We start from the raw sequence: 14,687 nt of genomic DNA, 5'->3' as shown, positions 1-14,687 counted from the left end.
GGCTTAGCTGCAGCCCAGTGCTCGCCTAAGATATAAAAATCCTACCGAGTGAAGAGCAAACCTCTCACTCGGGGGCTTAGCTGCAGCCCAGTGCTCGCCTAAGATATAAAAATCCTACCGAGTGAAGAGCAAACCTCTCACTCGGGGGCTTAGCTGCAGCCCAGTGCTCGCCTAAGATATAAAAATCCTACCGAGTGAAGAGCAAACCCCTCACTCGGGGGCTTAGCTGCAGCCCAGCGCTCACCTAAGTGGATTAAGGAATAAGTCAACTGCAGTGAGCGTCCTGCTTTGAACCTGCAAAAGACATTTCGAGCCAAAAGCAATCATATTCAAACATCAAATTCAAGTTCGGAATGATACCTAAAGGAACCGAAAGTGCTCAGGCGCTAAGCCTGTTAAGGTTTATCGGTTACAATTCCACTCGGCATACCGAGGCAAATTTAAAGCATCGAGCTTAAAAGAAGTTTTTTACCCCTCCTGTGGAGGGCTGGAAGGTGCAACGAACTCATCAAGGTCAATTCCATCTGCGATCCGAGTGGCAGCAGCAATGAAAGTTTCCATAAAGGACCTGAAGTCGTGTTTCTTGGTGTTGGCCACCCGGAGGGCCGCCAGCTTGTCTTCTCGCGCATCTTTGCAGTGGACTCGGGCCAAACACAGAGCAACATCTGCACCGCACCGAGCCGAGGACTTTTTCCACTCCTGCACTCGACCAAGGACCGTGTTCAAGCGAGCCATCAGCGACTCGAGGTCGTTCTGGAGTGTCTCCCTGGGCCAGAGCGTTGAGTCGATGCGAGATGTGGCGACCTTCAGCCTTGCAAGATAGTCCACGACAGCTGCAACACGGGACTCTAGTCGGAAAACATTCATGGCAACTTCATCGTTCACCGGAGAATTGACGGGGTCAAGGTTTGGTTCCAGCCGACTAGTCTCTTCTTCAAAGTCTTGACAAAATTCTGCAAGGGCGATCACCGAGTCAAGGCAATGGTCGAATGGAAAAATCACAGTTGAAAATGATTGTTGAGCGTAAAGGTTTACCTTCAAGCATAAGGAACAGCTTCTTGGCAAGACCACTCAGGAAGGCCTCCAGATCATTCTTCTTCCCAAGAGCAGCTTTCAGATTGGTATTTTCTTGTTCAAGCTTGGTGACTAAAGCTAACTTCTCGTCAGCAAGCTTGATCTTCTCAGGTAGTTCAAGGTCTTTTTTCTGTTGGGCCTCCTTCACCTTACCTACAAGTTACGGCAAGATCAGATTTTGAAACAAATAAAGGGAAAAAGCAGTCGTCGAGGTCTCACCAAACATACCTTTGGTCTCCTCCTTTGCCTTCGTTAGATTCTCCTGAGCCAGCTTCAAATCCAGCTCGAGCTGAATGTGCTTGTTTTCCAGCTCAGTGTAGCGAGCCGCCAGGTCACAGGATCTCTGCGAAGAATCAATCGACTAAATGTCAAAGATAACTCACTTCCGAGTGGAAAAGGAAAAATCATGCGTTTCTAAGACTACAGCCGAATACAAGCATTCGACCGTAGTCTCGGGGACTACACCCAGTGGGTGCACTCAGCGTGCCCCCACTAATCCTATTGAAGACAGAGTCGACCAGAGTTTAAATCGACCATTCGCCATAGTCGAATGACGGAAAGACTGAACTTATAAAGCCTAAGGCCGACTGCCAGCAGTCGACCTTAGCCTTGGGGACTACACCCAGTGGGTGCACTCAGCGTGCCCCCACCGGCTTGCGAAATCCATTCGCCATAGTCGAATGACGGAAAGACTGAACTTATAAAGCCTAAGGCCGACTGCCAGCAGTCGACCTTAGCCTTGGGGACTACACCCAGCGGGTGCACTCAGCGTGCCCCCGCTAACACGGAGTTTAAATCGACACACCCACTGGGTGATTACTATAAATTCTGGAAAGAAAAGTTTTTGATAGCATATCCTAACAGAACAAGCGGTGGTCGACTAACCTGAACATTGCTTTGAAGGGCGGAACTGGCGTCGTAAGCTGCCTGGCTCGCATCCCGGATGGTCTTCAACTGCTCCATCATGATCCCTGCCTGGCGTATCGCCTCCTTCGCGGCGCCAGCTTGGTCCTCTGGGACGTGGTGCGTTGTGAAGAGGGAGGGCTGCAGAGCACTCATCAGTGGATCTGGGAAGGACACAGTGTGTCGAGTGGTGTTCTCCTCCTCCGCGACCAGAGTCTCAGGCACCACCACATCCTGGGGCACCCTGCCGGCAGACGCTTTCCTACTCCTTCTGTGCTTCAGCGGTTCCTCATCTTCATCATCATCAGGGAGAGTGATAACAACATTGGACGGAGCTGCAGAAAAGAATCAGAATTAGAGATCATGAGTCAGTCGACTAGAAACGGTGTTAAGAGTATAGTACCAGGTTTTGAGGTTGCTGCGTCCTCCATCTCATGGTCGTCAGCCCGGGCTGAGGTCTCAGAAGTAGCAGCACTGCAACTCCAAAGAATCAGTCGACTAACTCCAGCGCCAACCAGAGATAAAGTTCGCACAAAAACAAGAAGACTTAAGCAGCATGATTACCCTGATATGGTGGGGATGGACACCTTCATCTTCAGCAGGAGCTTGGTCGGCTTTGACGGGGCCGCCCTGGGCTGCTTCGACGCCTTTTCAGTCGGAGCCGGAGAGGTGGTCCGAGGGCGCTTGGTCGACTGTGTAACAGTCGCAACCCCCTTGCCACGTTCAGTCGCTGGGTCATGGACAAGCTTCGACCGCCTTTCCGAGCGCGGTGGTGCGACCTCCTCCTCCTCCTCTTCTTCGTCCTCATCATCATCATCATCATCGTCATCGTCATCATCATCATCCTCAGCAGCGTCCGAGTCCCACTCCTCCTCCTGGCTCTCGCCCCCGCTCGCTTCTCCCTCCTCAGTCGGAGCCTGTGCTCCATTGGGCATCGAGTACAGCTCAGTGAGGACCTGATAGACATCAAGACAAAGATCAGTCGACCGATCGGCAGAGAAAACAGAAATAAATGTGACAAGGATACAATGGGAAGTGGAGCAGACATACCTTGTTTGGAACACTGTAGTGGTCGAGTGGAGGAATCCTTCTGGCTCCACGAGGGTTATCCTTGTTCCCAGTAACAGCGGCCATCCACCTTTCCAGAGTGGCATCGTCGACTGCTTCTGGATTGACCCGAGTCTCATCCTCAGTCCCACGGTACAACCACATGCAATGGCTCCGGAACTAAAGAGGCTGGATACGACGCCTAAGAAAAACCTCTAGGAGATCCATACCTGTCACTCCCTCCCGAACCAACTGAACTACACGCTCCATCAGCATCTTCACGTCAGCTTTCTCCTCCGGAATCACCTTCAGAGAGGAGGGCTTGTTCACTCGGCCCATGGTGAACTGAGGGAGTCCACTCGACTACCCCGGCGTCGGCTGATCCTAGCAGTAGAACCAGGTCGACTGCCAGCCTCTGACTGACTCGGGAAATGTCATGCTGGGAAGGTGCTCTTGTTCCTCACCTAGATCCCCAGACCCCCGCATATTTGGACAACTTGGGTTTTTTCGTCGCCTGGGCTCGCCTTCTTCACGGTCTGAGAGCGACACGTGAATATGTGCTTGAACAAGCCCCAATGCGGTTGACAACCCAGAAAACTCTCACACATGGACACAAACGCGGCAAGATAGGCGATAGAATTCGGGGTGAAGTGGTGGAGTTGCGCTCCAAAGAAGTTCAAGAAACTACGGAAGAAAACGCTCGGCGGCAAAGAAAATCCGCGGTCGACATGGGTAGCCAGAAGCACGCACTCACCCTCTTCCGGCTGGGGCTGCCACTCTTTCCCCGGAAGCCTTGCAGCTCCATGAGGGATCAGACCCTCGTTGGCCATGTCGAGGAGATCCTTCTCCGTGATGGTCGATTGGATCCAATCTCCCTGGACCCAGCCTTTCGGCAGGTGAGATCTAGACGAAGACCCGCCGCGACTGGTGGATCTCCCCTTCGCCTTCTCCGTCGCCGACGCCTTCTTCGCGCGTTCCAGCGCCGCCGTCTTCTCCTTGACCATGGCTACCGGCGAGACGCGCGAGGAGAAGTTGTGCGGAGGCGAGAGCGAGCGCGTTGGGCGGAGACGAAGGGAGCAGAGAGAGAATGCTGAGGCACTGCTCAAAAAACCCTCGCCGGGCGCGTTTATAAGATCCCTTCCGAGTGGATGACGGGTGGGCCCGGTCGATCTAATCATATCCCGAAACAGTTGCGCGGACGTGATACGTGGCGAAAAAAGCGGCGCGGAGATCGAGGCGTCTATGCCCTGTCCCATCCGAGCGCCGCGGTCCGCTCCGCTTCGCGCGCTTCCCCAAATTTCGTATCCCGCGGAATCCGCGAACGGCAGATCGGTCTGCCAGACGCGGGATTTCCCGCGATCCGTCGCTCGGAAATCGGCGAAGTCCAAAAGATCACTCGACGAAGGAAAAGAATGGATCGAGTCGACTGAAGAAAAGTTGCTCACTATCAACAAAGAGATTTTTTGGTTCAAAACAACGCACGATCAGTATGCAAAGGCTAATCGGAAACAACATCAACTCCTTCATCACTCAAACCTCGATCCATTCGGGGGCTAATGATGGAGTCATGTACCTAGGGTAGGGTCACATACCTGATCTAAGTACCCTGCCCAAGGACACCCTTAGAAGAGATCACCTTCCAGTCGACCTACGAGGGACTCACTCGACTGACTTGAAGGACTCGACTACGAAGACTCACTCGACCACCAGAAGGTCAAGAGGCACTCTGCACTGCAACGGTCTGTAATTAAGTAGACTTTATGATAGTAAAGACACTTTATGTGGGGCGTTACCAGTAACGCCCCGGACTTAATGTACCTTAAACCCTTCATTACGTGGGTTGGCTGGGGTCCTGGCGCACTCTATATAAGCCACCCCCCTCCACAGGCAGAAGGGTTCGGCACCCTGTAATCCATATACACATAATCCACTCGACCGCCTCCAGGCTCCGAGACGTAGGGCTTTTACTTCTTCCGAGAAGGGCCTGAACTCGTACATCTCTTGTGCTTACAACCTCTCCATAGCTAGGACCTTGCCTCTCCATACCTACCCCCCACTCTACTGTCAGACTTAGATCCACGACACCGTCAACAGGCTAAAAGACACACCGGGCCAGAAATTAGCCCAACACTTAAATGGGTTGCTAAAAGGACGAAAGATGTACATCCTGAAAATTGGCCCATCCCTTGAATGGGCCGTTAACAGGCGAAATCACATTGGGCCGATATTGAGCCCAAATATATAGCGGGCTGTTAACAGGCTCGAACTGACGATGGGTTGCAACAGTGTCAAATCTTTAATGGGTCGTTGATGGGATGAATTGGCACATCTCGTGTGGGCCGTGGGCTTAAATGGACCTGACACAAGTGCTACATCTCGAGCTTGCGTTGGTTTTCCCCGAAGAGGAGAGGATGATGCAGCACAGTAGCGTAAGTATTTCCCTCAGTTTTTGAGAACCAAGGTATCAATCCAGTAGGAGGTCACGCGCAAGTCCCTCGTACCTACACAACACGATAGCAACTCGCAACCAACGCTTAGGGGTTGTCAATCCCTTCACGGTGACTTACGAGAGTGAGATCTGATAGAGATAATATTTTTGGTATTTTTGATAGATAGATGCAAAGTAAAAAGTAAAGGCAAAGTAAAAACAGAGCAAGTAAATAAAGTGATATAGATTGATATGATGAGAATAGACCCGGGGGCCATAGGTTTCACTAGTGGCTTCTCTCAAGAGCATAAGTATTCTACGGTGGGTGAACAAATTACTGTTGAGCAATTGACAGAATTGAGCATAGTTATGAGTATATCTAGGCAATGATCATGTATATAGGCATCACGTCCGTGACAAGTAGATCAAAACGATTCTGCATCTACTACTATTACTCCACTCATCGACCGCTATCCAGCATGCATCTAGAGTATTAAGTTAAAAATAGAGTAACGCTTTAAGCAAGATGACATGATGTAGAGGGATAAATTCATGCAATATGATAAAAAAAACATCTTGTTATCCTCGATGGCAACAATACAATACGTGCCTTGCAACTCTTTCTGTCACTGAGTAAGGACACCGCAAGATTGAACCCAAAGCCATGCACTTCTCCCATTGCAAGAACTACCAATCTAGTTGGCCAAACCAAACGGATAATTCGAAGACACTTGCAAAGATAACTCAATCATACATAAAAGAATTCAGAGAAGAATCAAATATTTTCCATAGATAATACTGGATCATAAACCCACAATTCATCGGTCTCAACAAACACACCGCAAAAAGAAGGTTACATCAAATAGATCTCCACAAGAGAGGGGGAGAACATTGTATTGAGATCCAAAAAGAGAGAAGAAGCCATCTAGCTACTAGCTATGGACCCGAAGGTCCGAAGTAAACTACTCACACTTCATCGGAGGGGCCATGGTGATGATGTAGAAGCCCTCCGTGGTGGATGCCCCCTCCGGCGGAGCTCCGGAACAGGCCCCAAGATGGGATCTCGTGGATACAGAAGGTTGCGGCGGTAGAACTAGGTTTTTGGCTCCCCTTTGATCATACGGGGATACGTAGGTATATATAGGAGGAAGGAGTACGTCGGTGGAGCTCCGAGGGGCCCACGAGGTAGGGGGCGCGCCCAGGGGGAGGGCACGCCCTCCACCCTCGTGACCGCCTCGTGGCTTTCTTGACGGAGGGTCCAAGTCTCCTGGGTCTTATCTGATGAGTAAATCACGTTCCCGAAGGTTTCATTCCGTTTGGACTCGTTTGATATTCTGTTTCTTCGAAATACTGAAAAAGGCAAAAAACAGCAATTCTGGGCTGGGCCTCCGGTTAATAGGTTAGTCCCAAAAAGTAATATAAAAGTGAAAAATAAAGCCCAATATAGTCCAAAACAGTAGATAAGGTAGCATGGAGCAATCAAAAATTATAGATACGTTGGAGACGTATCAGGCATCCCCAAGCTTAATTCCTGCTCGTCCTCGAGTAGGTAAATGATAAAAAGAGAATTTTTGATGCGGAGTGATACTTTGGCATAATTTCAATGTAAATCTTCTTAATTGTGATATGAATATTTAGATCCGAAAGATTCAAGACAAAAGTTCATATTGACACAAAAATAATAATACTTCAAGCATACTAATCAAAGTAATCATGTCTTCTCAAAATAGCATGGCAAAAGAAAGTTCATCCCTACAAAATCATATAGTTAGGCTATGCTTCATTTTCGTCACACAAAGATGTTCCCAACTTCTATACCCCCGATGACAAGCCAAGCAATTGTTTCATACTTAAATAATCTCAAACTTTTTCAACCTTCACGCGATACATGAGCGTGAGCCATGGATATAGCACTATGGGTGGAATAGAATATGATGATGGGGATTGTGTGGAGAAGACAAAAAAGGAGAAAGTATCACATCAATGAGGCTAATCAATGAGCTATGGATATGCCCATCAATTGATGTTAATGCAACGAGTAGGGATTGCCATGTAACGGATGCACTAGAGCTATGAATGCTCAACAAAAGAAAACTAGTGGGTGTGCATCCAACTTGCTTGCTCATGAAGATCTAGGGCATTTTGAGGAAGCCCATCGTAGGAATATACAAGCCAAGTTCTATATTGAAAAATTCCCACTAGTATGAACAAGACAACTTAAGAGACTCACTATATGAAAAACATGGTGCTACTTTGAAGCATAATATATGAGACTCACTACATGAAGAACAAGGTGCTACTTTGAACCACAAGTGTGGAAAAAGAGATAGTAGCATTGCCCCCTTTTTTTTGGGCCTTTCTCTTTTTTTTGGCCTCTTTCTTTTTTTTATTTGGGCAATGCTATAATGATGATCATCACACTTTCATTACAACATATGAATTACAACTCGATACTAGAACAAGATATGACTCTATATGAATGCCTCCGGCGGTGTACTGGGATGGTGCAATGAATCAAGAGTGACATGTATGAAAAATAATGCAAGGTGGCTTTGCCACAAATACGATGTCAACTACAAGATCATGCAATGGCAATATGACAAAAGTAATGCATGTCACGATGATGATGGTGGAAGTTGCATGGCAATATATCTCGGAATGGCTATGGAAATGCCATGATAGGTAGGTATGGTGGCTGTTTTGAGAAAGATATAAAGAGGTTTATGTGTGATAGAGCGTATCATATCACGGGGTTTGGATACACCGGCGAAGTTGGCACCAACTCTCAAGGTGAGAAAGGGCAATGCACGGTACCGAAGAGGCTAGCAAAGGCAGAAAGGTGAGAGTGCGTATAATCCATGGACTCAACATTAGTCAAAAGAACTCATATACTTATTGCAAAAATTTAGAAGTCGTCAAAAATCAAGTACTACGCGCATGCTCCTAGGGGGATAGATTGGTAGGAAAAGACCATCGCTCGTCCCCGACCGCCACTCATAAGGATGCACAAGCCAGGTACACTTCATGTTTCAAATTTGTTACACAACTTTAACCATACGTGCATGCTACGGGATTTGCTAACTTCAACACAAGAATTTCTCAAATTCATAATCACCCAACTAGAACGACTACGATATTATCACCTCCACATCTCAAAACAATTATCAAGCATCAAACTTATCTTAGTATTCAACGCACTCAAAAGAAAGTTTCACATATCTTGAATACTAAGTATATTAACATTAAGCAAATTACCATGCTATTAACAACTCTCAAAATAATCTAAGTGAAGCATGAGAGATCAAGTTTCTTTAAAACAAATCCACCACCATGCTAAAAAAGATCTAAGTGAAGCACTAGAGCAAAAGTTATCAAGCTCAAAAGGATATAAGTGAAGCATTATGAGCAAAACTATCAAGCTCAAAAGATATAAGTGAAGCACATAGAGTATTCTAACAAATTTCAATTCATGTATGTCTCTCTCAAAAGGTGTGTACAGCAAGGATGATTGTGGTAAACTAACAAGCAAAGACACAAATAATACAAGACGCTCCAAGCAAAACACATATCATGTTGGTGAATAAAAATATAGCTCCAAGTAAATTACCGATGGAAGTGGACGAAAGAGGGGATGCCTTCCGGGGCATCCCCAATCTTTGACTTTTTGGTGTCCTTGGATTATCTTGGGGGTGCCATGGGCATCCCCAAGCTTAGGCTCTTTCCACTCCTTGTTCCATAATCCATCAAAAGAATTCACCCAAAACTTGAAAACTTCACAACACAAAACTCAACAGAAATCTCGTGAGCTCCGTTAGAGAAAGAAAACAAAAGACTACTTCAAGGTACTGTAATGAACTCATTGTTTATTTATATTGGTGTTAAACCAACTGTATTTCAACTTATATATGGTTTATAAACTAATTTACTAGCCATAGATTCATCAAAATAAGCAAACAACACACGAAAAACAGAATCTGTCAAAAGCAGAACAGTCTGGAGTAATCTGTAACTAACGCAAACTTCTGGAACTTTAAAAATTCTACCAAAATAGGAAGTTCTGGAAAATTCGTTTATTTATCAGCAGCAAAAAGAATCAACGCAAAATCACGTTCCTATAATTTATCATAATTATATTTGTGCGCGCAAAGTTTCTGTTTTTAGCAGAATCAAATCAACTATCAACGTAGGTTATCCTATAGGTCCTACTTGGCACAAACACTAATTAAAACATAAAACCACATCCAAACAGAAGGTAGATGGATTATTTATTCCTAAAAAGAAGCAAAAATAAAAAACACAAAATAAAATTGGGTTGCCTCCCAACAAGCGCTATCGTTTAACGCCCTTAGCTAGGCATTGAGATTTCAATGATGCTCACAAGAAATACAAGAATTAAAGCACAAAGAGAGCATCATAAAACACGTGACAAACACATCTAAGTCTAACATACTTCCTATGCATAGGCATATTATAGGCAAATAAATTTGCAAGGCAAACAAAAACTAGTATATGCAAGGAAGAACAAAGAGATGATAGCAATCTCAACATGAAGAGAGATAATTTAGTAACATGAAAATTTCTACAACCATATTTTCCTCTCTCATAATAATTATATGTAGGATCATAAGCAAATTCAACAAAGTAGCTATCATATAACATATTCTCAACACGATCCACATGCATGTAATGTTGACACTCTTCCAAAATAGTGGGATTAACATTAACTAAAGTCATGACCTCTCCAAACCCACTTTTATCAAAAATACCATAAGATTGAACATTCTCCAAATATGTGGGATCTAAAGTTGACACTCTTCCAAACCCACTTTCAATATTATTGCAAACAATATTATCAATATCATATTCATCATGGGGATTAAATAAATTTTCAAGATCATAAGAAAAATCACCCCAATCATGATCATTGCCACAAATAGTGGACACAACAAAACTAGCATCCCCAAGCTTAGGCTTTTGCATATTATTAGCATAATTGACATCAAGAGGATTTATAGTAAAATCATTGAAATCATGCTTTTCATCGAGGGAACTATCAAGCATGGGTGCAATAGCAACGATCTCATGTTTAACATACGGAACTATAGCAAATTCATCTTCATAAATATTGGCATCAGGCCACAAGAATAGCAAGCATCATGTTCATCAAGGGATATTTCAATCAAATCATCGGAATCACAATTATCTATAGATTCATGTGTATCATTATTTTCTTCCGAAGCAATGATCCTTCTTTCAATAAATTCTTGGACATAGACATTATGAGCAAGGTTTTCATTGCAATACTTAAGTATGACGAAATTTTCAGATTTGTTGAGAGTAAAATCATACTTTTCAATCAAAGAAGCAACTTTATGAGCACCCTTAAAAATGACAAATTCTTCAATTTGTTCGATATCATAGTAACTATAAACACCCTTTGCATAAGAAGATAAGGTTTCATTATCATTGAACTCACATAGCTAGGGAAGGTGTTTTTTAGGGTTCTTAGAGCAACAAGTAAAATTACGCATTTCACAAAGATTCAAAGCATAGCATAGCAAACTATTTATATGATACCGTAAGAGTCTCCCCTTTTCAGACAAACGATGACGCACAAAATAAGCATGCTCATCTAAAGATTTCCCATCAACTAGGCTAGTTGGGGTTTCAGCACGAGCGCATAAGGATCGAAGATGATCCAAGTAGAACACTTTAAGTGGATCCATATCAATAGATTTTCAGCAAGCGAAGATGCAAGCATATAGAAGGCACAAGGAAACACAAACAAAGATACATACGGGAAGAAGGCAAACAGGAAAGAGAGGAGGAGATTGGAAAGAGAGGGCAAATAAAACGGCAAGGGTGAAGTGGGGGAGAGGAAAACGAGAGGCAAATGGCAAATAATGTAATGCGAGAGATAGGGATTGCGATGGGTACTTGGTATGTTGACTTTTGCGTAAGCCTCCCCGGCAACGGCACCAGAAATCCTTCTTGCTACGTCTCGAGCTTGCGTTGGTTTTCCCCGAAGAGGAGAGGATGATGCAGCACAGTAGCGTAAGTATTTCCCTTAGTTTTTGAGAACCAAGGTATCAATCCAGTAGGAGGTCACGTGCAAGTCCCTCGTACCTGCACAACACGATAGCAACTCGCAACCAACGCTTAGGGGTTGTCAATCCCTTCACGGTCACTTACGAGAGTGAGATCTGATAGAGATAATATTTTTGGTATTTTTGATAGATAGATGCAAAGCAAAAAAGTAAAGGCAAAGTAAAAAACAAAGCAAGTAAATAAAGTGATATAGATTGATATGATGAGAATAGACCCGGGGGCCATAGGTTTCACTAGTGGCTTCTCTCAAGAGCATAAGTATTCTACGGTGGGTGAACAAATTACTGTTGAGCAATTGACAGAATTGAGCATAGTTATGAGTATATCTAGGCAATCATCATGTATATAGGCATCACGTCCGTGACAAGTAGATCGAAACGATTCTACATCTACTACTATTACACCACTCATCGACCGCTATCCAGCATGCATGTAGAGTATTAAGTTAAAAATAGAGTAACGCTTTAAGCAAGATGACATGATGTAGAGGGATAAATTCATGCAATATGATAAAAAAAAACCATCTTGTTATCCTCGATGGCAACAATACAATACGTGCCTTGCAACTCTTTCTGTCACTGAGTAAGGACACCGCAAGATTGAACCCAAAGCCATGCACTTCTCCCATTGCAAGAACTACCAATCTAGTTGGCCAAACCAAACGGATAATTCGAAGAGACTTGCAAAGATAACCCAATCATACATAAAAGAATTCAGAGAAGAATCAAATATTTTCCATAGATAATACTGGATCATAAACCCACAATTCATCGGTCTCAACAAACACACCGCAAAAAGAAGATTACATCGAATAGATCTCCACGAGAGAGGGGGAGAACATTCTATTGAGATCCAAAAAGAGAGAAGAAGCCATCTACCTACTATCTATGGACCCGAAGGTCTGAAGTAAACTACTCACACTTCATCGGAGGGGCTGTGGTGATGATGTAGAAGCCCTCCGTGGTGGATGCCCCCTCCGGCGGAGCTCCGGAACAGGCCCCAAGATGGGATCTCATGGATACAGAAGGTTGCGGCGGTGGAATTAGGTTTTTGGCTCCCCTTTGATCATACGGGGATATGTAGGTATATATAGGAGGAAGGAGTACGTCGGTGGAGCTCCGAGGGGCCCACGAGGTAGGGGGCGCGCCCTCCCTCCACCCTCGTGACCGCCTCGTGGCTTTCTTGACGGAGGGTCCAAGTCTCCAGGGTCTTATCTGATGAGTAAATCACGTTCCCGAAGGTTTCATTCCATTTGGACTCCGTTTGATATTCTGTTTCTTCGAAATACTGAAAAAGGCAAAAAACAGCAATTCTGGGCTGGGCCTCTGGTTAATAGGTTAGTCCCAAAAAGTAATATAAAGGTGAAAAATAAAGCCCAATATAGTCCAAAACAGTAGATAAAGTAGCATGGAGCAATCAAAAATTATAGATACGTTGGAGACGTATCAACAAGTAGGCCTTATATGGGTCGGCCTGCTAATTTTTACTAGGACGGCCTTTTTCACCGGAATGGGCGAGTGTTGGGTCGTGCCACGTGTTGACCTATCATAGGCGCCTCCTGTCCAATGAGTGGATGACATCTGTCCCAACGGTGAGCCAACACGTGTTTCCTCCGCCCAATGATAATTTTACACGTGGAAAATCCTCGTTGGTCAGGGATGTTAATGGGTTATCGGATCAAAAACCAGACCCGATAGCTTAACGGCGACCCGTTACGGTGGATGCCATGTGTCAGTCACCCTTGACGAAAGCACTTTCATGACGCGCCACTTGTCATGGAAGTGGACACTTCCGTGATGATAATTTTGGTAATGTCATGGAACACTTCTACGACAGCACAGGTATGACTATCTTGATTCTGTCATAAAATCGTCATGGATGTACATGCATGACAGAAAACATGACCTATTGTGACGAACACGTATCATCACGGAAGTGTATTTTTTTGTAGTGAAACTTCATTAATACGTGTGACCCCTAGAAGATCATCCATCTTGTGCACCCTCTTGTGTACACGATGGTTCACTATTCTCAACTATGGTGAAGCCCAAGGAACTTTTAGCAGATCATCGACAACAAGAGCCGATCGATTGTCAGAACCTTGTAAGAAAGCGACACCATGTTGTCGATGAATTGAACCAAAGCAACACTCGAGGGAAGCATAGAAAGAACATCAACCCTCACAATCACATGTGATCTATATCGCAACATGCATCTTCTCATAAAAACCACTCATGATGCCACTATTGGGAAACATATTAGAAATCAAAAAATTCGCACCTACGATCACCCAAGATCAATATGAAGATGCATAATGGGTGGGATCACGATCGTTACCGTCACCGAGATGCAGCGGAAGAAGAACATGTCGGTGTAGACCGTACTTGGAGTCCCTCGAACCATCGATGAACAATCCCTTGTGCCGCCCATGAATGATCCCTGGAACTGAAGACCGAAAGCATGACCTCCCTACTTGGTTGCAAGCGTGTAGCCTTCACGATCCGGCAGTGCTTCACCATCCAGAGCAAATAATTGCCAGAGAATCGGAGGGAGGAGATTATATATAGGTTGGACGGGAGAGGAGGGGCACCGCAAGGGAGGGAAAGTCCGTCCCCTTTGGCCGGCCAAGGGAGGAGGAGTTGGACTCCTCCCACCTCCAATTCGGCCCCCTTCCTTAGGGAAGGGAGGCACTTTCCCACTTGGGCCTTTTTGGCCCAAGTTGCCTTCCACCTCTTGGCCTTTTAAGGCCCGTTGGTATTTAAATCAAATATAAAATGTTCTAAATACCTATAGACAATTATATATATTTTTAACATCTCCGGAAACATTTTCCACCTATATATAATTTATTGGTAATACCCGATATTACCCGATACTCTCTGAAACCCTTCTGGTCACCCCAAAACGCTTCCGGATACTCTCAGAACTATTCTGAATATTCATGAAACAATTCCACAAATATATTCTCATGAATCTTGTCCTACTAACACTCAACAGATCGTGATTGCCTTAAGCTTGTGACCCCATAGGTTTGATAACCCACATACATGAATGAAACCATTTGTTTAATGACTGACATCGGGACAGTGGACGTCCGTATCGGTCCCTATGAGCACACGAATGATAT

Source organism: Triticum aestivum, chromosome 7B, assembly GCF_018294505.1.
Source record: "Triticum aestivum cultivar Chinese Spring chromosome 7B, IWGSC CS RefSeq v2.1, whole genome shotgun sequence".
Taxonomy (NCBI): domain Eukaryota; kingdom Viridiplantae; phylum Streptophyta; class Magnoliopsida; order Poales; family Poaceae; genus Triticum; species Triticum aestivum.
The sequence above is the reverse complement of the archived record's forward strand: the minus strand, read 5'-3'. Positions refer to the sequence as shown.